This window comes from Stegostoma tigrinum, chromosome 4, assembly GCF_030684315.1.
Source record: "Stegostoma tigrinum isolate sSteTig4 chromosome 4, sSteTig4.hap1, whole genome shotgun sequence".
NCBI lineage: Eukaryota > Metazoa > Chordata > Chondrichthyes > Orectolobiformes > Stegostomatidae > Stegostoma > Stegostoma tigrinum.
In genome coordinates this window covers 120,858,630-120,885,692 of record NC_081357.1, presented here as the reverse complement: position 1 = coordinate 120,885,692, position 27,063 = coordinate 120,858,630, and the positions used below count along the sequence as shown (strand labels likewise).

Genomic DNA, 27,063 nt, shown 5'->3' with positions numbered 1-27,063 from the left:
TGTGTCTCTGCTGACTTTCCACAAGAGTGGAAGGAACAAAACGTAAGTTGGTCAATTCGAGTGTAAACTAAATGAAGGGAGTGCAAGTAGAGTAGTGGTATAAAGCTTAACCAGAGCAACAAATGTCCATAACCAAATGAAAAGGTCAGCTAAAGACCACAGCCCTACTGTCTCATTACAGAGAGGTGACTAGGTTAGTTTACTCTGAGGTCACTGTCTCTAAGAATGAGATAACAAGGTGTAGAACTGGATGAACACAGCAGGCCAAGCAGCAGGAAGGCTGACATTTCAGGCCTAGACCCTTCTTGAGAAGGAGAATCCTTTGTGCTAACCTCAGCCAAGGCAGGAATTGAACCAATGTTTGTTGGTATTATTTTGCATTGCAAACCAGCCATCCAGCCAACTGAGCTGAACTAATCACCTACTGATCTCAGACACCAAAACCAAAACCAAGATGTTAAAACCCAGCTCATTTGTAAATAGAAAGCTTGTCAAATGTCATCTCAGTAACTAGAAATAAGCTACTTAAGCAATTCTAACTTTAGCCAATTTTCTGGTGACCCAACATCTTTGCATGTAATGGTATCTGGTGGACAGTGAGCTGAAGACTGGCACCTCTCTCTGCTGCTTACATTGATATAAACAACTGTAAAACGTTCTTCTAGCAGCTTAAAAACTACTTTGAGTCTGAAGGATTTTTGAGACTGTCATTACAGCCCACAATTAACCTCCTGCAAAAAAATGTATAAAGAATGGAAAATCCACATGAGGCAAGAATTCCACAAAATATTTCACTTTGCATTGCATAGTAAATTTATTGAAATTACAGCCCACACAAAAAAGTCAATTCTCTTTCAAAGGCAATTGCTTGAGAAACATGAGCGACTGTTATTGTTAATTGCATCTTCAAAAAGCTATTTTCAAGTGTCAAACATAAACTGCTGCACTGAAGACTAGGGATCACACTGGAAAAATCATAGCATGACGGACCAAGGGAATCATTCATACTGCGCCAAAGAAACAAGCAAAGACAGAATATTATTAAAAGACAAATTACAACCAATTTAGAGCTTTACCTTTCTTTGTGGATAACAGATATGAAAAATGACTATGCAGAAGGACATATTCCTTCTCCTGTCTCAGTTAAAGGAAAAGATTGACCTCCCAATGAATTGACTCAGGTGGTAGGTTGAAGTATTGAAGATCTAAATGCTGAGCCCAAACCCACTTCTGACTTATTGCTTTAAGCTAATCCATTTGCAAGAGGAAAGTTACAATTGAATTATCATGATAAAACATTATTTTTATCCAACCTTACTAAATGAACTTGGAATATCTGGATTTCCTGGGCTATGGGAATTACGGTAGTGAAAGGAAGGTTAGGATGACATAGGAAGTAAAGTTCCCACTCATTAATCCAACATGTCTACCTTAACAAACTTCTGCAATTCTTCAAATCACCCCCAGGCCTCCCTTCAAGCTTCCAATTCCCATTCCCAAAAGCCTCTGATCTCCATTCCTTACCCTCCCACCCACTGAACCGATGCCTCTGAGCCTCTGATCTCCTGACTGGAACCTTCCAACCTCCTCTTGAAACCTCCGACCTTCTCTAGCTCATCCTGTTGTCTCACAGGCCTTCAATCTCTGAAACACACCAACTAGGAACAAATTGGACTGGCTCTGGAAATGCCACCCGCCCTCTTCCCAGACTAAAGCCACCATAGTTTCCAACTCCATATCGTCCTTGCAGCTGGACCACCGATGCCACTGGAATTGGACTCCTGCCCAAAATCCTCCAAACTCAGTGTCCATCTCAAGGTTAATCTTCCACTAACTGCACTGAGACGTTGGATCAACTCAGTCCAATGGGTATCCATGTAAATTGCACCTACTGAAAGCTACACTTTCATAAAGTGTTAAACATTAACAACTGTGTTGAATGGCCAGGAGGCACATTGGATTCCTATACAGCCTGTTGACCTGTTTGGAAGCCAAGCCTAGCAATCAGGCTGATTTCGGTCTGAACACCTGAATACATGCTGTAAAGTGAAACTCCACAGCTTATCTCCATAGCATGCAGGGGTCCCCAATCACAACTGTTCAAAAAATTAAAATGCACTGATAATGTCCGAATGACAATATCCCAAATCTAGTAAAACATTAGTTATGTAAAGGTACATGTAGTGATTGTAACAAGGCCATTCAGGTGGATATTATAGAATATGAGTTCCCTGATTGGGGCTGTTAATCTGTTCCAATCCTGGAGCCTTGGCTGACAGATATAAACAGGAGTATCTGTCCCTGTTGTGTTGCAGTGGTAATATCCCTACATCTAAACCGGCCTGGGTTCAAGTCTCAACTGCGCCCAAGATGTGTAAAGTGCAGCTCTGAACAGGTAGATTAAAAAACCGTCAACAACGAGAAAAAGATGAGGAGAGTCAAACGTCCTGTTGACTCTGAAAGCTGGTTCTGGGGGAGCTAGATCAGTGTCAAGCAATCCCCATGTATAAATAAAGGGTGACTTGGTGACAGGATACCAGCCTCTGTGAAGTTATTTCAGTACCCATCTGTTTTCTCTTCCCAACTGGTGTGATTTTTTAATTTCAGCCTCAGTAGGTCACTGCACTCTGCAATGCCAACTCCTTTTGGAGTCTTTCAGGAAAGCTGCAGGGCTCGTTGATTTTCAGGAATAACAGATTATCAGTCAAGCGCCAAATCCAAAAGATATTAGTGACCATTTTCTATCTATTGGTTTCAGTGCCATTAGCAGGCTTTTGGAGAGCTGCCCCTAGAAATTAGGCCAAAAGTACATTCTGTCTCTGCTGCAAAATGACTCTCATTATGACATGGAGACAGACAGCTGAACAAAATCAACCTTTCTATCTCTGTATTCGCAGGTGGGTAAAATTAGAACTTTTGACGGCTCTTAATAATTACTCCCATGGTTCCTAACCAGCCTTTTGAAAAACCAATCCCAAACTTTGCAAACAATTAATTCCACACATCAGATTTGTATCTTAAATAAAAGGCTTAGCATATTAAATATACAATAACTTTAGCAGAGAAAAATTAAACAACAAGCTAATTTAATTAGCACCTATTCTTTAAATCCGAAATGTTTGTTTTCAGTCCCCATTCACAAAAAAAGACTGGCAGACAACCAAATACTGTTAAGGGATAAATGAAAGAAAATGGCGAAACTGGCCAGATAACTTTAGGAGGCTGTGGCCATAATACGACAGAATTTACTGTGCAGTTTGAGAGGGAAAAGTGGCAACAGATGTAATAGTATTGCAGTTAAAAAAAGGCAACTACAGAGGCATAAGGGAAGAGCTGACCAGAATTGACTGGGACAGCAAGAAAGACAATAGAACCGTAGTTCATGGGAGTAACTTATGTAGTTTATGGGAGTAATTTGGAGACATGGCAAAATTTCAACCCTAGGAGAAAGAAACATGCTAAAGGGAGAATGAGGCAACCGTGGCTGACAAGGGAAGACGGGGGGGGTAGCATAAAAACAGAAGTGGAAGCATTTAATGTAGAGAAGGGCAGTGGGAAACCAGAAGATTGTGAAGCCTACAAAAATGAACAGAAGACAATGAACAAAATAAATAAGGAAGGAGAAGATTAAATATGAGGGCAAGTTAGCCAGTAATACAAAAAAGATTGCAAGAGTTTCTATTGATGTATAACGTGCAAAACAGAGACATCGGACCAGTGGAGAATGATGTTGGAGAAGTAGTAATGGGGAACAAAGAAATGGCTAAGAAACTGAAGAAGTGCTTTGTGTCAGACTTCACTTTGAAAGACATGAATAACATCCCAAAAATTCAAGAAAGCCTGTGGGAGTTGACGGCTGAGGTGAGTATGGTAGCCATCACCAGAGTGAAGGCGCTGGAAAAACTAAACGGTCTGAAGATGGATAAATTCACCAGGACCAGACAGACTACACCCTAGAGTTCTAAAAAAGATAGCTGAAGAGATAGTGGAGGTGTTAGTGGTGATCTTTCAGGAATGATTGGAATCAGGGAGGGTCCCAGATAACTGGAAAATCGCCAACATGACACCCCTGTTTAAGAAGTGGGTAAGGCAAAAGACAGGACATTATTGATTGATTGGCCTGACCTCAGTTGTTGGTAACATTTTAAAGTTCATTGTGAAGGATGAGATTTCTGGATACTTCGAAGTGCATGGTAAAATAGGGCAAAGACAGCATGGGTTCATCAAGGGGAGGTCATGCCTGACAAATCTGCTAGAATTCTTTGAGGAAGTAATGAGCAGGGTAGACCAAGGAGAGTCAATGGATGTTAATTACCTGGACTTCAAGAAGGCCTTTGACAAGGTGCCACACAGGAGGCTGCTGAGTAAGATAAGGACCCATGGTGTTAGAGGTAAGGCGCGAGCATGGACAGAAGATTGACTGCCTGGCAGAAAGCAGAGAGTGACATTATAAAGGTCTTTCCCAGGATGGCAGCCAGTGACAAGTGGTGTTCCATAAGGGTGTGTTGGGGCCACACCTTTTCATTTTGTATGTTAATGATCTATCTGAAGGAACTGAAGGCATTCTGGCTAAGTTTGCAGATGATACAAAGATGGGTAAAGGGATAGGCAGTGTTGAAGAGGCTGGGAGGCTGCAGAAAGGTTTAGGCATGTTAGGAGAGTGGGCAAAGAAGTTGCAGATGGAATACAATGTGGGAAGGTGTGAGGTCATGAACTTTGGTGGGAAGAACAGTGACATAGACTCTTTTCTCAGCAAGGGAGGAAATTCAGAAATTTGAAGTGCAAATTGGGAGTCCAAATCCATGTTTCTCTTAAGGTAAACTTGCACATTGAGTCAGCAGTTAGGAAGGCATTTATCTCGAGAGGAATAGAATATAAAAGCAGGGATGTATTTCTGAGGCTTTATAAAGCTCTGATCAGACCACATTAAGAGTATTGTGAGCACTTTTGTGCCTCATACCTCAGGAAGGATGTACTGGCCCTGGGACAAGTCTGGAGGAGGTTCGAGAATCTTATCCCAGGAATGAAAGGCTTAACATATGAGGAACGTTTGCGGACTATGCGTCTATAGTCAATGGGGTTTAGAAGGATGGGGGGTGGGAATCTAGTTGAAACTTACAGAATACTGAATGGCCTGGACAGAGTGGACATTGGAAAGATATTCCCATTAGTGGAAGAGGCTAGAACCCAAGGGCACAGCGTTAGAGTGAGGGGAAGACCTTTTAGAATAGAGATGGGAATAAACTTCTTCAGTCAGAGTGTGATGAATGTATGGAATTCACTGCCACAGGGGGCTGTGGAGGCCAGATCATTGAGTATATTTAAGACAGAGATAGGTAGGTTCTTGATTGTCAATGGTTACGGGGAGAAAGCAGGAGAATGGGGTTCAAAAGCTTATCAGCCATGATTAAATGATGGAGTAGACTCAATGGGCTGAATGGCCTTATTTCTGCTCCTATGTCTTATGGTCTTATGGTGTTATAACTTAAATGGTTTTCATGGTCCATTGTTTCACAGTTGCTTGTTTGCTTGCTCACCTCTTGCTTGCTTAAATTTGGAACCACCAATCAGGGACACCTTCTCAGTTCTTTCACGTAAAAGCAGCAATACTTCTAACTCAGCTTTAGAATCTCTGTGCTTCTAAAAGCCCCCTGTATGAGGGAAAAGGCTTAACCAACAGTCAAAATCCTTCTCCCAGAATACACAGTTCCAAAAGAAACCACTATTCTCATCCTGCCCTGATCATCTCCTGAGGCCTCAAAGGCCATTCAACATCAGCCATCTACTTGAATGTATGCTTGTTCCCACACTTTCAGAATCCAGTTCCCAGGTCCTGGTCCCATCCTGCAATCTATTTAAACACAATGCTCCTCCTGGGGTTTCTGTGTCTATTAGAACACCTTTAATCAAGAATAAGCTTGTAATTGACAAATAAACAGAAGCTAGTTTGGCATGGTCTTTTCCTTGAACCACAAGTTGTTTTCCAAAGTCCAAAGGTCATGTTCAGCTCACAATTCCCAGTTCACAGCTTCAAACCAAAACTGATAACTAAATAAAATTAAAAATAATGAAAAATCAACAAGGATTCTGACACTCAGCACAGATTTTGGAACATAAGAATTGCAAGATGGGAAAATTCCAAGATGTAACGATAGTGAAAATGTTGACTAATCATAGTGAGTATTCTCTATTAATTAGTCTACAATAGACCTGAGTGAGGTGTGTAGTGATTGGAACCAGCAAGATCTTGTTGCCTATCAGCTCCTTGATTATGGTCGTTAAGCTGGGCAACCTGGAAAGCCCTGGCTGACAGATATAACCTGGAGGTTTAACATCTAATCATGTCAGGGACTGATTCTGAGCTGGCTAATTGTGCACTGTTAAGAACAAAGGATAGAAAACATACGGTTCCTTCTTCGTATACAATATTTTGTATGTGTGAGCCAATCATGGTTCATGAAGGCTATTAATGGACCATTTTGAGTGATTGATGTTTTTCTGTTTGAGAGAGATGATGGAAGTGCAGCCTCCGAGCATTGCTGACGTCAACTACTGTGTTCCTTTTGATGGCTAAGTTAGCCATTTCTGGAAAGCCACAAGCATAGTACAGTTAGATATCCCTTGCTGGTGCACAGTGATCTCTGTTAACACTTTGTCTGCACAGCCGGCGCCTCCTGTGGAGATTTTCAAACCATATGGTATGGTTGTGGCAAACTCTCGCCCTAGAGCTGCCATCATCATTTGCATGGACTATCAGCCAGAGGTTCCCATCTGTCATGATTGTGGGCTTTCATGTCACTTTTGGAAAGCATCCTTGAATTAAAGCTTTGGCACCCTAATGGTCTCTTAACACAAGGTTTCTCTGCCTGTATGATATCCATGGGGGTGTGACCACCTTTGATATTGTATATGTACCTAAGCTAGTGAGACCGCTTTTCCCTGATTAATGTGAGCGTGCTTAACAGGTTTTCCCCAGAAAGGGCTGGTACATTGGGTTCTTAGTAGCATCCATTGTAAATAAATGAGAAGGAAAAGCTGGTTAATGTAGTAATTTGAAGAAACTGAAGGCAATAATTAAAATATTTAACATATCAAACCCATGTTAAGGGGAAATAGTTTTCAAATAACTTGCTGGAAATTTTTTGAAGAGGTAAAAATGAGGGTGGGTGAGAGCAAGACTGTTGATTATGAAGTGCATTAACTTCCAAAGGCATCCAATACAATGGCTTCACGGCAGTATTGTGAGGCAAATATTAGGTCATGAATTAAGAGGCCCGGTAGCAGTGTAAATACAGTGTTGGCCTGAAGTGCCATACTGGACTCCAAACAATGACTGTTTCTCCTCTCCAGTTGCCATGCCTGCTGTATTTCTCCTGCAATTTCCGACATAATTTAGATTTCTAGCATCTGCAGTCTATTGCGTTTAGGTCAGTGGAGGGGCCTTTCCTTTTCCTGATACATGTAAATGATCTAAACATTGATGCACTGGCGTCAATTTCAAAGGTAGTGGGTGACACAAAATGTGGAAGCATTGTAACTTGTGAGGATGCCAGTGTAAACCTTTAAAAACACATTGAAAAGTTGGTGAATTGAGTGGATAAGTGGCAAATAAAGCTTGCTGCAGAGAACTGCGAGGTGATAAACTTTTGTATAAAGATCACACAAAGGAATAAACCAAAGTCTGCTATTGTAAGGTGATAATGGGAACTGCAGATGCTGGAGAATCCAAGATAATAAAGTGTGGAGCTGGATGAACACAGCAGGCCAAGCAGCATCTCAGGAGCACAAAAGCTGACGTTTCGGGCCTAGACCCTGCCTCTGATGAAGGGTCTAGGCCCGAAACGTCAGCTTTTGTGCTCCTGAGATGCTGCTTGGCCTGCTGTGTTCATCCAGCTTCACACTTTATTATCTACTATTCTAAAGGATGTGTGGAAACAGAGAGAGGAGAGTGTATAGATAATAAAATGTGAGGCTGGATGAACACAGCAGGCCAAGCAGCATCTCAGGAGCACAAAAGCTGACGTTTCGGGCCTAGACCCTTCATCAGAGAGTGTATATATGCATAAGTCACATGACACAACAAGTAGGTAGATAGGTTTAAAAAAATACAGTATTCCACACTTCACTAAGATGGGAAAAGGGTGTGAGAGCAGAGAGATTATGCCAAACTGTATGAACACAGTCCAGATCATCACACAAGCCAACCTTCCATCCATTGACTCCATCTACACTTTGCATTGCTGTGGAAAGGCAGCCTGCATCATCAAAGACCCCTGCTACTCCAGTTATAATCTTTCCCAACCTCTTCCATTGGACGGAAGGTGTGGAAACTAAAGCACATATATCAACAGGTTCAGGAACAACTTCTTCCCCACAGTTACCAGACTTTTCAAAGGACCTCTCGAATTTCAAATCTTATGTTGACCTTGCTTTTTGTACACCTTCTTGGCAGCTGTAACTTAGCATTCCTCATTCTGTTCAGTCACCGCTTGATCTTTGTATGTTATGGTCGGCCTGTATGGCATGCAAAACAAAACTTTCCACAATACTCAGGTACATGTGACAAAAAGAAATCAACTCAAATCCACACTTACGCAGGACACTGGTTAGACCTCAGCTGGAACATTGAGTACAACTTTGGCTGCCACATTTCCAGAAGGATGTGAATGCATTAGATAGAGTAAGAAAGAGGTTACATGTGGGTGGTTCCAGGATCGATATATCTGGTGATGAAAAGACTGAGGTTAGATTGGACATGTTGGGACTATTTTCCTCAGAGAGAAGATAGCTGAGGGATTTCCAAAAGCTCAAGAGATCTGGACAACGTAGAGAGGGAGAAATTGTTCCTACACTTAAAAAAGCGATCGAGAATCAGAAGCAATGTGGTGAAAGGCATTTTCTGTACCATTACAATCCTGTGTGAATATAAATATAATATGCATATACATACATATGTTGTGCAGACCTCAGTTTTGTTTTTTGTCTTTATTCAGTACTTAAGATTTGATTTTATAAACTAACACTCTCAATGGAGAAATGTGCCTGTTGTAGACACACATCAGGAAATCAAGCAGAATTTTAGAAGATGGTCAGTAAAGCTGTTTTAAGTATGAACCTATTTTTCCTGCATTTTTCACACCTGACCACAGTGGGTATGTTTGTGAAAAGAGAGAAGCGTTAAAATTAATATTTTGAATGACTGACATTCTCTCTCCCTGCAGAGAGTATTGAATAATGATGACACATATCAGGATGTTATTCATGGAGGACAATGTGCCCATTCCTCAGTTCAATGAACGAAATGTTGATTGATTTAATTTCACAAAGTGAAGCAGGGCAAGGAACTGATATGAACTGAGAATTAGATCAGCACTTGAAGGATAAAGAGTTACAGATTCATGGAGATAAAGTTGGAGAGTGGGAGTAGCCAAACTGATTGTGAAAAGACACAGCACAAGCTTTTCAAGCAGAATGATCTGCTTCTGTGCAGTAACCAATCAATAGTTTCTATAATACCTGGGAGTTTCAGTTTTCATTACAGCAGATGATCAGAAGAGACAGTTTATTCGGGAAAGAGAGTATTGCTCTGGTTGGAGAAAGATTGCTGGTGCACCTTAGGAGTCAGTGTTGGGCACAGTTTTTTCTTGATATATATGATTGCGAATGTGGAGAACACTTACTGAGACTGCAAAAGGAGGTGATTTGGCAAACAGGGAACAGTACTGTTAAATATTTCAGTAAGGCATAAACCACGAGGTGTAATGAGCAGAGATACAATATATTATGGATTAATACATTTTGGGAAGTTAGTCATGGGGCTGATGTATACACTTAAGGGAAGCTACTGAAAGGTTTTTGTAGGAAAGCAATAAGGAATATGATTATATATGATTAACTGAATGTGAAAGCAAAGATAGGCGGAAGTAAGAAAACTATTTATTGTTTTACAGATAGTAAGAAACTGAAGGAGTTAATGCTGAGGATTGCATTAAGTACCACCCACTATGATGATGCCATACAAGCTTTTGGTCTTCGGAGTTATACCTCAAGCGTTTTCCTTGTAGTCTCTGTAACGATGCCTAACAGAGCAGCATAGCTTGCGCCTGACAGCTAGCATACAATGAACTGCATCTTGTTTAAGACAAGGAACTGTTCTTGGGGCATGCAAATGGTTTTTGCCTAACACATCACACAGGTGGATGGCACAGTGGCTCAACGGTTGGCACTGCTGCCTCACAGTGTCAGAGACCCATGTTCGACTCCACCCATGGGCGACGGTCTGTGTGGAGTTTGTACGTTCTCCCCGTGTCTGCGTGGATTTCCTCTGGGTGCTCTGCTTTCCTCCCACAATCCAAAGATGTGTAGGGAGGTGAATTGCCCATAGTGTTCAGGGATGTTTAGGGTGGTGGGTTTATGGGGGATGGGACTGGGTGGGATGCTCTGTGGTTCATGTGGACTTCTTGAGCTGAAGGGCCTGTTTCCACACTGTTGAGATTCTATCCTCTGACCAAGCGAGCCCTGTGAGTCCATATCCTGTAGGAGTTAGTGGCAGTAAATCAGCCTCTTGGTGAGCAACAATAATAGGATCTCGAGCAACAGTACTGACTGAGCACAAAGCATGAAAGCTAATGATGCAGGTTCTATTTAGCTGCGTTGTGGCAGTGGAGCTTGGGAGATTTCTTCGCATGCAGCTTTAAACTTGATAATTGTGCAGACAGTCAGCAGCAAGAAACGCTCAACATTTATGAATCCTGCAGAAGAGAACATCATGATAAAATTCAACAATGCTAAATCTACAATCAATAGTGAGAGCATTTCTGATTTGGTGAGAGATTCATAGCACCAGAAGAGTGTTTAGTACTCCCTGGAACTAAAGTATTTGTCATTCTAAAGTTACAGACCAGAGTAAACCCCCTCAAAACGTGAAGATAGCCTCAACCCTAACCTTTTCTTATTTTAAAGGTAATTTCCAGATGTTGCATTCCAGATGTAATTTGATTGATCAAGTTACCAGTTGAAGCAAACCATACTTTATTCATACACTATAATTGAAACACAACAGTAGAATGAAGAAATTAGAATCACTCAACTCTGATGGAAAACTTAACAGAATAATAGAACACAGAACTACTAAACAGTAACTGACCCAAGATAGCAACATCCCACAAACACACCCTTAACTAAGGTAAGCTCAGTAAAATAGTTTGTCTCACATGCAGTTCTCCAGTCCAGGGGGGAAAACATCAAGAGAAAACTCTGAAAGAGAGAGTATCAGGGAGAGATGTGCTGCAGCTTCTAAACCCAGATTCAAGACCCCAGCAACTGCAACTGAAAAACGAAAATTAAAAAATCCTGTTCTGTGGGAGCTTCACCCCACACATTCTTTTGTTCAATCTTAAAATATACCTGAGGCCTCACAAACTATTTATTTTATTGGCTCTGAGTAGACCGATCATCACCTCTGTATCAACTTTTCTTCATTAAAAAAAAGAACAAAATACACCATAACATCATTGCACCAAGGAAGCTATGTCAAATGCCTGTGACCAGTAGGAATGATTCTGATATGGTGATCAAATAGACAGTGAATGGATACCAGAGGAGCTGTGAGTGGAGTTAAAACCTGAAAGGCAAAGGAAATATATTAAAATTGCACAATTTCACAGGTTGTGAAAATTTTAGAAAGCACTTCAAGGGTTTTTAATTTAATTGTTCATATGCAGCTTCATTTGTTTAGTGAGCTGGTACTAGATGCATTGCTGCTTTAGGAGAAATCAAGGGCCAGAAAACAATTTAAGTTCCAACTCGATAATTACACCAAGGCCCTGGGGAAAGGTTCTTCAAATTATTACAGCTCCTGACAGGACATTCCACATTGTTAAATTCCTGGGCGAGGTGGATGAACTGGTTCCCCTTCTTCATTCTCCTCCGGCCTCAGTTGGACACAGCCAGGTTCATTGAGAAAGGGCAACCACTAGAAGACCTCATAATCTCGAGGTTAATTGGAAGCGTGGGCGCAAAAATGATTACATATATCAATTTAAAAATACATCTAATGGGAAATAAATGTTGAGGATATGATTTATATTGGTATAAGCGTCTGAAAGCACGAACCATTATGGTATTGTCACAGTGTTGATGGTAGGACAACTTAAGACTGTGAAGGAGTAAAATCCATTGGATCTATCCCATAGTCTCATTGACATTGCCCCTGGTGGCTACCATGCAACAAACTGCATTTTTAAAAATTCATTCACAGGCTGAGGGCATTACTGCATAGGCAGCTTTTATTGCTCATTCCTAGAGGGCAGTTAAGAGTCAACCACATTACCATAGACCCTGGATCATATGTAGGCAAACATGGTAAGGATGGCAGTCTCCTTCCCTAAAGGACATCAATGAATCAAATCTATTTTTGTCCCCCAACAATCAACAATGTATTTACAGTCAATGTTAGAAGTTTAATTCCAGTTTTTTTTATTGGGTTCAAATGTCCCCATCTTCAATGATGGGATTTGAACCCATGTCACCAGGAGCTTAATAAAAAAAACAAAAGAACTGTGGATGCAGTAAATCAGAAACAAAAACAGAAATTGCTGGAAACACTCAGCTGGTCTGGCAATATCTATGGTGAGAAATCCGAGTTAATGTTTCGGGTCCCGTTACCCTTTCTCAGAGTTAAAGCTTCCGGTCCAGTGATCCTTCCTCAGAACCCAGAACTGAAACGTTAACTCTGATTTCTCTCCATAGATGCTGTCAGACCTGTTGAGCTTTTCCAACGATTTCTGCTTTAGTCCCCAGAAGTTTACCTGGGTGTCTGGAGTAACCCTCCCCACTAATATCATTAGGCCATCGCCTCCCACTAGCTTAAGTCTTGGCTAAATCAAAAGCCTCTTCCCATTATAATCACAAGTAACTCTCCACCAGCACAAGAGACCAATCGGGTCCTGTAAACTCTTCCAGCAAAGGGACAGAAGTAACAACTCTACCTTATGATGAGCAATAGTATAGGGAGCTCACACAGTGTAATGAGAAGTGATTTGGATTGCTTGCGTGCCATTTTTTATTAATGGAGGCAAGGAAGTCAAGAGTAGTAGTTCCCAACCTTTTCAATAATGTGGGACACTTCAATGAAACAAAGAATAAATATCACATTCACTCACATTTACATTGATTACAGTCTTACTAGAAAGTTTTGCAAAAAATGCATACAACAAGCTAAAGTAGAATCAAATGGATTACTACTTCAAACCCACCAGAAAAAAAACCTCTTTGACTTTGACCACAGATGCATTTTCAAAGTCTGCTCCACTCACCCTTTTCTGACTATTCATGGCCCTAAATCCACACAATGTACTCAGTTCAGGGTTTGAATTTTGCGGGTGAGGTTTCAAAATTGTAACAGTATTTTTGCAAGTGAAAGCTTTATTAAATTATGTAACCGGTTCATAACTGAAATTGAATGGGATCACAGCAAAATGCGAAGCAAATTGCAATTCACCAGGTTAGTTGTAATCTTTGGCCTGCTGGTCTGAACACAGCCTTTTGACTTGAGAATGAATTGACGAGACAGTCACCCGCAAATCTTGCTCCACTGATAAGCGGTCTCAAAACAAAAGCGCAAACGTCATTCCCTCATTTCTGTAGTCACTTGTAAAAACTATCTGAGATTCCATTTTTGCCCTTCAATCACCTGTATTTAGAATGTTCCCATTTTACAACAGAAAGACCTATACCACAGATTTAGCTTGATAGTTAATTTTCACATGTTTAAAGAAGTTGGATAGAATTTTCATTGTTCTATCCTAAACAACATTCTATCCAATGGTTGCATATATTAATTTTTATTACCTTTGTACAAAATCACGTGCACACTTGAACAGTGCTGACAGCACGCATCAGCATAATGTGACATCCCGGTTGAAAAGCTTTCGCCTAAAGTAAAGAGTAAAATCAATGGTTAGGTCTCTCTAAGAGTATTATTTACAATTTAGAGCACCCCATCATACAAAGGACATTGAAGGCACAGAGAAGCTAAAATATCGTTTCATCTGATGGGGTCAAGAATGGGAAACAACATTAATAAGTTAGTTGAATGCAAATTGGTTAATTATTTGAAGCAACAGTAGATAGTATTGTGAGGAAGAGATAGGGTAAATGGAATTAATTAATTTTAGATTTCTCTAACCACAAGGTGGAAGAATCCCATTCTCCACAGTATTTTTTCTCATGATTCGACAGCAATTGCATTACCATGTAATTCAAAGTTCAGGAAAAGATGGTTTGGGTCCTTCAGTTTTCAAGTGGAAATCATGTATGCTCGAGCTCCTGGGTAATTCAAGTCAACCTGGAACAAGCAATTCCATTCATTGAGAATCATAGTGATGGACTCTGGAGGGAATGCTGAGGGAATCATTGTTTTTATTTTGAAACCTGGCAGTTTCTAATTTGCAGATGCAAAAGAGAGGTTGTATGCATTTCTTTCATCTGCTTTAGTGGAATGTTCTGGGAAAGGAACCTGAAAATAGCCTGGAGCATGCATTTCAAAATGTCATTTTACTTTTTTCACGAGGTAATTGTCTGTAGCTCCCTGACCTTTGGATTTTATGTCTGAAGTTCTAGAGTGTGATTAAGTTCAGCAAATTTGACATCTCTCTGTCAGAGTTACATGAAATAGAATTACAATACATGATTTATGAGGGAAATAACAAAGCAGTAAGGTGCGTACTTTTGATGCAAGGCATTAATATGGCACAAGATGTTACAACAATGTTTCATTTCATCCCAGATACTAAGGCCAGTTAATGATGTCTCTATCTGTGATAGCTTACTGATGTGCACAAAATAAAATTTATTTTCTCTGTCTAGAGTCAGGGTTTTTAAAGAGCAGGATTTTATGGGAAGAGCTATCTGTGAATTTAGAAAGCTAAGATTTTGAGACAATGCATTGTATTGGGAACAAACAAATTAACTCAGTGTAATAAAGAGGAAAGGGCTTGCATTAAATAGCGCCTTCCGGCCATTGGAGTATATAGTAGAGTGTAGTTGCTAAATAACATGGGAAAGTGACATCCAATTTGCACTCAGTCATGTCCTAAAAACAGTGAAGTGATAATGACCGAACAATCTGCTTGAAAGCGATTCTGGCTAAGGGATAAAGCGTGGTCAGGAGATCAACGACAACTTCTCTGCTCCTTTTTTTTGAAACAATGCCACAGGATCTTTCCTGCAATATATTAAAGCATGTTTATCAAAATGAAACAAAAGTGAAGGATCGATGGAATTGATTTCAGATTTCTCGAACAATAAGGTCCCATTCTCCACAGTAACTTTTCTCATGATTCCACAGCAATCGCTTTACCAAATAATTTAAAGTTCAGGAAAAGAAGGCTTGCGGTCTTCAGTTTTCAGCAGGAAATCAAGTCATCCTTCAGAACTGGAGGATGATGAATCACTGAAACTGAAACAGTAACTCTGCCTTGTCTTCCTAGACGTTGCCAGACCCCTTGTTTTTCTCCAGCCATTTCTGTTTTTGTTTCAGAGTTATAGAATCTGAAGTTCTTGGTTTTATTAAATGTTTTAATAAAATGGAACCTAGTAACAAAGGAAAGAAATCTACGTTAAGTGTATTATCAATGCAGTGTTTCTTAATTGTAAATGATATTGGGCCAGGCATTCTGATAGCTGGAGAGTAGGTGGAACAGTGCACACTGCAATTGTACAATGTCCCATGTATAGCAGGCATCTTTGGAATTACCTGGGAGATAAAAATGATGATGCATCTGGAATCATTCAGGAGAGCCCCTTTAACTCTCTGACTAAATTAAGCTTAATAGTTAACTAAGAACCTCACACTTACCAACGTCTGCTACTACTTTTCCCACTCTCCTAGCCTGTCCAAGTTCTTCAGCTGTGCCCCAGCTTCCGCAACTCTACCTCAGCCCCCCACCTGTGTCATACCCCACTCCTGGGCCCAGCACACCTCTGACCAACAATAAGCCCTCACTTACTTACCTGACCACCCTGGTATCCAATCCATTTCATTCCCTACCCACATGGTAAACTACCAGCTTACCTAGCTGGCATAACCCATCTGGGCCCTGCAAGGCTCTGAGCCTGTCACAGCACCATCCCACAGGTCTCAAAAGGAGAAGGAGGACAGGGTGCAGTAGGCTTATGAAATTGAGGTCTCCCTTGCTCTCCAGGAAGACGACACCGTTTCTTGGTGATGGAAGAGAACATCACTAAAAAGTGTCTCTCAGGTGAAGAGGCAGCAGCATCCGCTTTAGTCCCTGTGCTATGTTCCTCCTGAAACAGAGCACACACAACGCACCATCATCATTTCCCACACATGGGTCAGTAGTTGAGATGGGTGTAGTCCTTGATGCTGCGTCCACCTTAGAATGACCTATGACCCTACAGTTTTAGCTTGGCCTGGCCAGAGACTGCAGCATTGTCCTAGACTGCAGGCTCACTGGGTGCTGGTGAAAATATGGAAGGCAACCTGGCTTTCTCATGTATGTTCCACTCCGAGCCCCTCAGCGTTAAAGGCAGACCATTTCTCCGGAAATGCTGGGTGACCTAGTATCAGGGGTTGGGCAGTTTGTTAGACCCAAAGAGTCTAGGCCCCATAGAGGAGTCACAGCGTTGACGGATGGGGGAGGGGGAGATCTCTGTCCATGATCCTGGGGGAGGGCTCATTGAGGAGTTGAACTCAGCCAGCAGACATGGGGGAGGGAACAGAAACACAGAGGAGGATAGTGGAGTAGGGAAGAGCTCAATGTCTGACTTGAAGTTCGTTGCCAGTGAGACAAAGAACATTCTGGCATCCTCTGTCCATTCCACTAAAATATTTTATTTTATTAATTTATTTTAATTTGACATGATTCATTTTATCTTCCCTTTTCAAAGACACCTTCCTGAAAACGAAATAGCTGCTCTTTCTTTATAAACAAGCTGATTTTCTTTTAAGTTTAAGCTCACTCCCTAACAGCAGTTTCTCACTAGCCTCTACATTAACACATTTCCTGTAATGTCACTGTTGGATTTGTTTTCACAGCCAGCCTCTCTCGATGCCAGGATCAAGTCTCCATGGAATTTTCCTGGTCAATGCATTAATAAATTGTGCCTCTTATAACTAAATAGCAAAAAGTATTGGCATTATTAATAAAAAAAACTTAACATGCTACCAGAAATAATTTATTGCAATTAACTACTGTTAATAAATTAATTACAATGCTGTTTTATTGAGAAAATCTCTTTTAACTAATGAAATAGGAGACAAATTCTGGAATGATTATGAAACTGTCTGCCTAACTACAGATTATGAGATACCCAGTCATTATGTGTTGTCAGTTGAGTTAGTTAATAATTCAGCTGAGTTGCTATGTTCCCTTGTTCCTTACTACTTTTGCACATTTTATAAGCTTTTATTTCCCACTCTAATACATCTGGGCTTTGGAATCAATTTTGCGCTTTGCCGCTGTGACTTCTTGAAAGAATATTGGAGAACTGTTGAGAAATATTGCGGTTCAGAATTCAAATCCATATTTTACCTTTCCTTTTAAAAACTATCTTAGATATATTATAGTTGAGCCCAAAATATCATCACTGATGGCAAAATCAGGGCATAACATTAAGTTTAATTATTCAGTTTTTGTACTATGATGTTAAAAATCATTTTGCAGACCCTGATTTGATCTGTAGTTCTTGAAAGACATAGCAGGCTCAAAGTGGCTAGATGCCTCCTGCTGCTTGCTGTTAATATTTTCTCATGTTCTCATCATGGTGAGATATTTTAATAATTCAGTTAGGCTGCAGCAAAGTTTGACTTCTTAACAACTTGTTCTTTGTGTTTTTTGAGTGTTTTCTACCAAAAATGGGCACAGTTTGGGTGTTAATCATGCCAGATATAACTTAAATTACTGTTCATGTAGGAAAAGTCAATTGGATACTTGCAGAATGGTTAGGTATTGGCATCGAGCAGTATGTAATGCTGATTTCACACCGGTGTTGCCATTTGGGGGCTAAATACGCTAGCTCACACGCTGTCTCAAACTCTCACAACTAACATACATTCAACAGTAGGAAGGTATGAATACTTTTAAAATCGACCTGTTCAGGCATGTTATGTCACACTTCTTGAGCAGATGGAACTTGAACTCGGACCGTCTGACCCAGAGATCTGGACACTGCCACTGTGCTACAAGTCCCTCCTTTCAAATTTCACTGCATGCCATCGTGGGATTTAAATCCTTGTACCTGGAACATTTGCGTAATGTCCTGTGACATTACCACCTCCTAGCAGGAATGTAAAAATCAGTTTTTCAGTAAAAAAAAGCTTAATAGGAACCAACATGTTGAGACATGTGTACACTGACAATCTTCAAAATTTCCCAATTTTCATATTGCAGGAGCCGGTAGGACTTTTAGCCAAACTTTTACAACAAGCTATGAGTTGAAGCAAAATTATTTGCACAGAGACATAGACACATGGATTGATTTCATGATTTCACTAACCAAGAAATAGTTCGTCCAATCATACCATGCAGTAGTATGTGTTTGCCCAGAATTAAATGACTGGTTTGAATATTGCAACTCTGTGACCAAGCCATTATCAGGACTTGCCAAATAATAAATGTTCTTCAAATATATTAGGATTGGTTCCAAAACTCTTGGAAATGTTATCCTCAAAGTTGTTGCAGAATCTACTTACTAACACAAAAATGCTGAAATGCTCACCTTTCTTCCCTGTCTAATCACAGTTGCATGTTAAATAGTTATTCAAGAATCAAGGATATAGAACCGATTGAAAATGTTATTATCAAAAGTGATGGGGACAAGAAGTGATACTTCAATCATTGGGTGTCTCTTATTTCTGAGAAGAAACTTACAATTAGGGACAGAAACATCTCACAAAGATAACTCCGTGAGGAGAGATAATGGGAACTGCAGATGCTGGAGATTCCAAGATAATAAAATGTGAGGCTGGATGAACACAGCAGGCCAAGCAGCATCTCAGGAGCACAAAAGCTGACGTTTCGGGCCTAGACCCTTCTGATGAAGGGTCTAGGCCCGAAACGTCAGCTTTTGTGCTCCTGAGATGCTGCTTGGCCTGCTGTGTTCATCCAGCCTCACATTTTATTAACTCCGTGAGGATGCCCACTGTACCAGTGATGTAGACTTCCATAACTGATTGAGCACTGCTTGAAATAAGGAGAGTTAGCTCAGTAGCGTATGACCGAAATTAAAAAGGGCAGTGTACTGAACATTTGTATGTTAGCCTTAGTGCAATAAATAGTTAAAAATTAGCAAGTTGTACTCAGTTGTGATCCTTGACCATTTTACCCATCAGGACAAATTTGGATTGGACTCTAAAATTAGCGTACAACGGTGAAGGTGCAAGCTCTCTCCAGCAACAATGGACCTTACATAAGTGCGTAATTTTTAGAACGATTATCAACTGCTTACAGCCATTTGTTCATTGATTCAGTGAGGTTAAAGAGGCAGATTATGTAGATTCTACATCTTTAATCATTTAATTTACAAAATGGAATACAGCCCCACTCATTGGTATCTCCAATGCACTCAGTCATCATCTCTTCAATGACAGTTAGGACCTGAAGCCGCTTCTGTCATCCAACAATTCATTCCTACTGCCTTCAGTTGTGCACCATCTTCTCCCGAAGAGGAACTCACAGTGTGCTGTGGGCAATGTGCAATCTGTTTGTGGATGTGGCTGTCACAGCTGAAACATTGGCAGTGTCTGCATGCTGTCAGATTATGGGTATGAGGCTTGCAGCCGTGTTATCTGTGTATGAAGGTGAGGTGAATGCTTGAATTTGATTTCTAAATCCTGACCAATAAAAAATATTCCTCAATAATTGAGCAGCAAGGTGACCCAGTGGTGTTTCACAGCGCCAGGGACCCGGGTTTGATTCTACCCTCGGTCAACTGTCTGTGTGGAGTTTGCACATTCTCCCTGTGTGCGAGTGGGTTTCCTCTGGGTGCTCCAGTTTCCTCCCACAATCCAAAGTTGTGCAGGTTGGGTGGATTGGCCATGCTAAATTGTCCATAGTGTCCAGGGATATGTAAGTTACGTGCATGAACCATGGGAAATGCAGGGTTACAGAGATAGGACAGGAGCAGGTCTGGGTAGGATGCACTCAGGAATGTCATTGTGGACTCAATGGGCTGAATGGCCTGCTTTTACACTACAGGGATTCTATGATTCTATAACCAATGAGAACGTTTAGTGCATTGAACAGTGGTGCAGCTGGCAAGATGTTATTTGAAGAAATATTCACTGACCTAAACCAGGGCTTTGACTATCTTATCAGCATTTCATCAGGTCCTTGCAGCTTGCCTCCTGACATTGTGCCACAATTAGCTGATCAAATCAAACATGTTTTTCTGGCTTTTCAATTGGCAGAGTGCAAACTGTATTAAGTCAGCATGCACTTGCAGAACCTGTCATAAAATGTTTACTTGCTGGACATGAATTCATGATTGAGGGTAGCTAGCTGAGTGCATTAATATCCACACAAGCAGCTGATTTAAGATCATCAGTTGATTTTGTAACATGGCTCACTTACACTTGCTAGAAGCAACATACATTCATATACAGGGACATGTTTTCAATAAAATAAAATTGATCAAGACTTGCGATAGCAAGAACTGCAGATGCTGGAGTCAGAGGTAGCACAGTGTGGAGCTGGAGGAACGCAGCAGACCAGGCAGTATGAGAGGAGCAGGAAAGTTGGCATTTTGGCAGCTTTTTAAATCACCAGAAGTACATAGTTCCCTATGCCTTCTCTTCATTGGCAATGCCTCGGTCAATCAGACCGAACTTACTATGGAGTCAGCTCCCGTTTCTGCAAAATATTTTGTTCTGAGGGATGGAAATTTGTCATTCCTGTATTTGTCCTGGTCAGCACAAAACAAAAAAGGCTTTCATTCATGTCATTCTTTTCAACAATAAAAGGTAAGAGGAAATATACTTTCAACAATATTCATCATTAATTAAAATCTGATGGGATGTAATTACTCACATTTAAAAGTTAATTACCAGTGCCAGATATGTTGTCTTATGGTAATTAATACTTATTGCACCAGTAAAAGTAGATAGACTTTTGAATGGAAAATAAAAACCGAAAGAACTGTAAATGCTGTAAATCAAGAAGGAAAATGGAAGTTGCTGAAAATGTTCAGCAGATCTGGCCGCATCTGTGAAGAAAAATCAGAGTTAATGTTTCGTGACTCTTCCTCACAATAGTTTTGAAGAAGGGTCACTGGACCTGAAACGTTAACTCTGATTTTTCTTCACAGATGCTGCCAGAACATTTGAATGGACAAGATTGCAACTATTTCCAGCACAGTTAGTGTCTATCCCTGGTTAGGCCACCATGATTTTGCTAAACCCCATTCATTTATTGAACCTCCGCAGTCCAAGTGGTGTAGGAAGACCCATAGTGCTGTTAAGAAGGAAGTTCCAGGATTGATCCAGTGAAGGAAGGGTAATATACTTAAGGATGGTATGTGACTTGGAGGGGAACTTGCAGGTAGCAGTGTTTCCATGCATTTGCTGCCCTTGTATTTCAAGGTCCTGCAAATCATGAGTTTTGAAGGTGCTGCCAAAGAAGCTTTGACGAGTTGATCCAGTGCATCTTGAACATGATGCACACTACTGTCACTGTGTTTTGACGGAGGAAGGAGTAAATATTGAAGGTGCTGAGCCAAACAAGTGATCTGCTTTGTCTTAGATAGTGTTGAGCTTCTTGAATATGTTGGAGTTGCACCCATCCAGGTAAGTACAGGATATTTCTTCAGAGTCCAGCACAACTGTAACTTGTTGCTTACCAGTTTCTTGCCTGAATATTGTCCAAGATTTGCTGCATATGCCAAAAGATCAAACATTAGTTTCAAATCCCACCTGCTCCAGAGGTGTGTAATAACACATCTGAATGGGTTGATGAAAAATATCTGCATCCTCATCATCATTCATAAAATCTGATTACTTCAATCAATCCACATGAGGATGATGATGATTTCTTACAATTAACAGTTGAGGAATGCCAGAGTTCTCCAATGACAAAGATAGTTTTGAGTGTGTAGAGAAGATTACAAAATAAATCTGTGTGGGTCCAACCTTACAGCATTAATGCAGTCAAATATTCTCAATTTCCAGGGTTTTTTTTCAGAGATACTACATTCCTATCGAAAACAGATTATTGGATTTTATGAAACTGATCAGAAGGTAAGGACAATATTCTTACATAAATAGACTGCAGTTAAATATCCATTCATAAAGTATTGTGACTTTCAAATGACTGTGTTAAACTCTTACTGTGTGTTGATCAGAGCAGCAACAAAGTATATCAGTAAGTCGGAGAGTATTCGTAACTAATTGATTTTCTCTTTCTTGCCAACTTTTTATCTTCTGAAGAATGTTTTACCTTTAAAAATAGAGCAATGCATTACAAAATGAAATAAAAGCTATTTAAGAATACGTAAGGCAAACTTGTTTTAAATCAAAGTATTGATTATGGCACTCCTTCTGTGAAAATGTATCTAAATTTGGCCTCCTGAGATTTATGAATTTTGCAGCTCAACTTTATGGCTTGTTTTCTTTCCCCAAGGGTTACTTCTTCCAAATATGTAATATTGCAGCCCCATGCCAGTCCTGTGTTTAAACATAATAGATTCTGACAGAACCATATATATACGTATTAATTGTATATCATTCACGTTATGTATTTATATTGTGGTATTAAATAACAATCAGCGCGAGATATTTTTCTCCGGTCTGGGTTGAATGATAGAGCCAAAAATAATTATAATGCATGTATATAAACACAGATGATAGCCAAATTTCCATCCTACATTTTAAGTGCTATGTTATTTCCCACACCATGATAAAATCACCTAGCAACAGCATTAAGCTGAGAGAATGAACTGAAAAATATTTTCAGTATAATGTCAGAGCTCCTTTTTGCTATCTCAAATGTAGGTAGGGCTTAAACTTTGTCTGGTTAAACATTTTCAAATCATTTTCTGAATAGTATCTCTCTTCCAAATTCAACCTATTCGTTTTCATCACAGCCTCATTAATAAAATATTTTTTTCAAACACATCTTTATACTGAGATGTTTTGTATCTGTGTTGTCTGTGGAATGTCATTTATCTTCTTTCCAAGTGATTAATCATTGAGTAATTACAATCTGCTAAGGAGAGGGAGAGAGACGATTGTTTTGTGTGACAAGGCAGCATATTTTTGGTTACCCAATTAGTAAAGGCTAGGAGATGTATTAATATTATAATTAAAAAATGACATCCTGAATTACCATGGGCTAGCCATTCCAGATTAGGCCACAGCAAATTCCACTCCCATGCGTCAGGTTCAAGGGGAGGTTCCTTAATTTGAATCTTGACAGCAAGTATTCACACCACTGGGAACACATCTCCACCATCCTTCTGAGAATGCAGCAATACTGGCAACGAGGTGTAAGTGCATGAGCCCTCATCCAAAAAGATCAAAAATTGCCCCCATGTTATTCTTTGCATGGCAGGGTGTCAATAGATTACGTTGTAATCCTCCTTGTTCTTCGAGGATCCAATTTAAAGGTCTAGATTAGGCTCTCAATTTGGGCCACTGATATTCCACTTCCTTCTTGACATGTTAGATTTGAAGATGCATTAGATCTCTGACTGGACAAATTCACCGGCCATCTCGCTACAGAAATGTTCTCCTCCTTGCCAAATCACAAGACAATGACGAGGTAATCAAAGGCTCCAACACATTTCAGCCAATCCTATGATGGAAGTACGCCAGAAAAAGCTATAATATAATGACCTTAAATGAAATTTGAATTTTTTAAAGCTATGACTGGAATTTTTATGATTGTTCTGCAATTTCATTGAAGAAGGATCCAAGTTTCAACTGACTTAGGACAGTAGGCTTGACAGCTTTTAAACAGGACATAACCAATACCTTACTACGACAGGCCCACAGAAGTTTTATGTAAATTGATTGGCACCTGCTCTCTGCAAGAAAATGTTTTGCTTCTGTGTCATATCTTAACATGGTCAGAAGTATGGCCATTAATCTGCACCTTACCACACATGGTGCAACGTTTGGGAAACTTGAATGACTCATTATTCTCAATACTAGTTTATTTCTGGGGTGAAACAAAGAAAAAGTGTGACCTTTGGAAGAAAGATGATTACTGGAGATATTTTGAACTTTTTTTTCTAAATTCTGAGTTTCTGAAACTTCATGATGTTAGTGACAGAGAGGGACCACACATAAAATCTAGTAAAATAATAAAATAGTATCTAAGGATTAGCCACCTTCACTTACATCAATGAACTTCCCTTGACCACGAGGTCAGAGCAAGAGTGTTCTGATGATTGCATAATGCTCAGTTCTATTCATGACTCTTCAGATACTGAACCAATCTTCATTCATATACAAATCTTTACAACATCCAAATTTGGATTGATGTGTGACACGAATGTTACTTGCCATTTAAGTACCAGGCAAAAGCCACATCCAAGAAGGAATGATCTAAGCATCTCCTCTTAACATGCTATGCTATTATTATCACTGAGTCCACCCACTATCAACATCACAGAATCATTACCAGAAGGAGGACTTTTGGCCCACTTTGTCTGCACTGGCTCCCCAAGAGAGAGTTCCCTTTGTGCAAATCCTTTGCCTTTTCACCATAATATACACATCCTTTCTTTCCAGTTAAGTCTAATTACCTTTTGACTATTTTAATTAAACCTACTTGATCTGTCACATTATGCAGCAGTGCATTCCAAACTTAAACATTCACTGCTTCTTTTACAAATTACATCATGATTCTGAATATCTCTATCAAATCTTCTCCCAGCATTTTTTTCTCCAAATTCCAGGAGGTCACCATTGACCAAAAATTGAAGTAGACCAGCCATATAAATATTGAGTTTATAAGAGCAGATCAGGGACAGGGTAACTCACCTCCTCTCAATCCAAAGCCAATCTACAGTCTGCAAGATAGATGTCAGGAGTGTGATGGAATATTTTCCATTTCCCTGGATGGTGCAGCTCTATCAATACTCAAGAAGCTCAATACCATCCAAGGCAAAGGAAACCTGTATGATTTGGACTCCATCCACACCTTCAACATTCAACTCCCCCAACAAAAATATGGAATAAAAACTGAGTTCTGAGGAAGGGTAGTTGCCAGACCTGCTGAGCTTTTCCTGCAACTTTGTTTTTTGTTCCTGATTTACAGCATCCACAGTTCTTTTGGTTTTTTAAACAATATGGAATGGCAGTAGTGGCTGCTAATTACAACATGAAATGCAGCATTTGCCAAGCCAACTTTGACAGCGCCTTCCAATGTGCACCTCAACCAACTAGAAGGTCAAAGACAGCAGACACATGGAAACACAATTTCCTGTAAGTTTCCCTACAAGTCAAACAACATTCTAGCTTAGAACTTATTGCTGTTCCTTTGGTATCACTGGGTCAACCTATTGGGACTCCCTTCCCAACAATACAGCATGAGCAATTACACCCCATGGACTGTTATGATTCAAGAAAGCAACCCACTGTCACCCTAAACCCAACATCTCTGATGTGTTCATCTACCTCTACACCTTGTTATCTCCTATTAGTCAATTAAGCTCAACTAATTTGTTTAAAAAGGTTACTGACTGCCAAGATTGGTGCTGATAACTATAATTTAGAATCACAGCTCAATTTCAGAATCCACCAATGACAATTCTATAACACTTGTAAGCTATTTACCTCCTGGATTCTGCTCCTCCATCCAGTTAGATCATGATGATCTGTATCTAAAATCACTCACCTGCCTTAGCTCCAAATCCTATGGTACTCCAACCTATAATCAAAATTCATTGGCCTCAGTCTTAGGAACTCGATTTTCCAAGCAGTCACATGGATACAGAGAGATTCCTAAACTAAGGCAATCAACATGGAAAAAATAGATACATGTTTTAAACCAGTTAACCATTCTGGAAACAGTTGCAATGTTGGACTTGCTAACTTTTGGCTCAGAACTTAAACTGTGCTTTACCTTCTTGTTGAGATGAATTATAAAGATCCTAATATAATTGTTAGAGAAAATCAGAGAGATGGATTCAAAGGTCCTTGGCCAACAGTTCTTTTTTAACCAGTTCCACTAAAAGACAAATGAAATGTTCATGTATCTCAACACAGTTCCTGGGATGTTGTGAGTGTACAAAGACAACTCTTTCATCCTACAAAGCAAGTAAATAGACTTGAAAAAAGTCATCCATTGAAATCTCCACATTTTTCTTGATGCAATGCATAGGTTTATAATGCAGAAGGAGGTCAGCTTCAATAACAGCAAGGACTGGACTTTTCCTCAAGGTTAGAGTGAGGAAGCAATGCATCAAGCAATTGAATATGTTTGTCAGGGAAGATTTGTAAAAAATCACACTCATTCACACCCATTTCCATTTTTTTTGTATCATCCACCCGCTCTGTGTTATATTAAACCCTTCACTAATCCATCACAGCCAAAGGATGTGACTATTTTCAATTTAAAAAGGTCTACATTACCTAGCAACGGCTTCCGCTGGCTATATCCTTTCAGAACCAAATGTATTTCTCTCAAAGTGCCTTTTCAGAATTCTTTCATGAAAGATCTGACTGCTACTCATGTTACCATGGAAACAATAATATGATGATCTTTGTAGCTGCTGCTCTGTATGCATATACAAAGGGTTTCTGAGCCATCTAGATCAGGAAGGTTTAATCCCTGCGTTGTGCTGGGTCGATGATAATACAGCGGTTGCAACTGGCCATTGTGCTCTTGAAGTAGGCAAGAGAAAAATCAGTGTCACCACTGCCTGGCTGAGATCAACCAACTTATACCAAACCTATGGCCTTGGTGGTCTCTTGGCTGTGTTTGAAAACTTGACAGTGTACTTCACTAGAAGGGTGGTCAATAATGGGTTCACACTGTGTACTTCTAATGTGGATAATCAAACTCTTGACATTGAACCATGTTTCCAAAGATCATATTG

At 40.0% G+C, this 27,063-nt stretch overlaps 1 long non-coding RNA gene across 1 annotated transcript; it reads right to left on the bottom strand.

Moving 5' to 3' along the window:
* Positions 1–11,149: 11,149 nt before the first annotated feature.
* On the bottom strand, positions 11,150–26,672 carry LOC125452189 (uncharacterized). The gene is made up of 3 exons (XR_007247488.1): positions 26,597–26,672; positions 13,852–13,935; positions 11,150–11,623 (listed from the first exon to the last, which is right to left on the bottom strand). It is a non-coding gene; the product is annotated as an uncharacterized LOC125452189 (long non-coding RNA).
* Between the last annotated feature and the right edge of the window lie 391 nt (positions 26,673–27,063).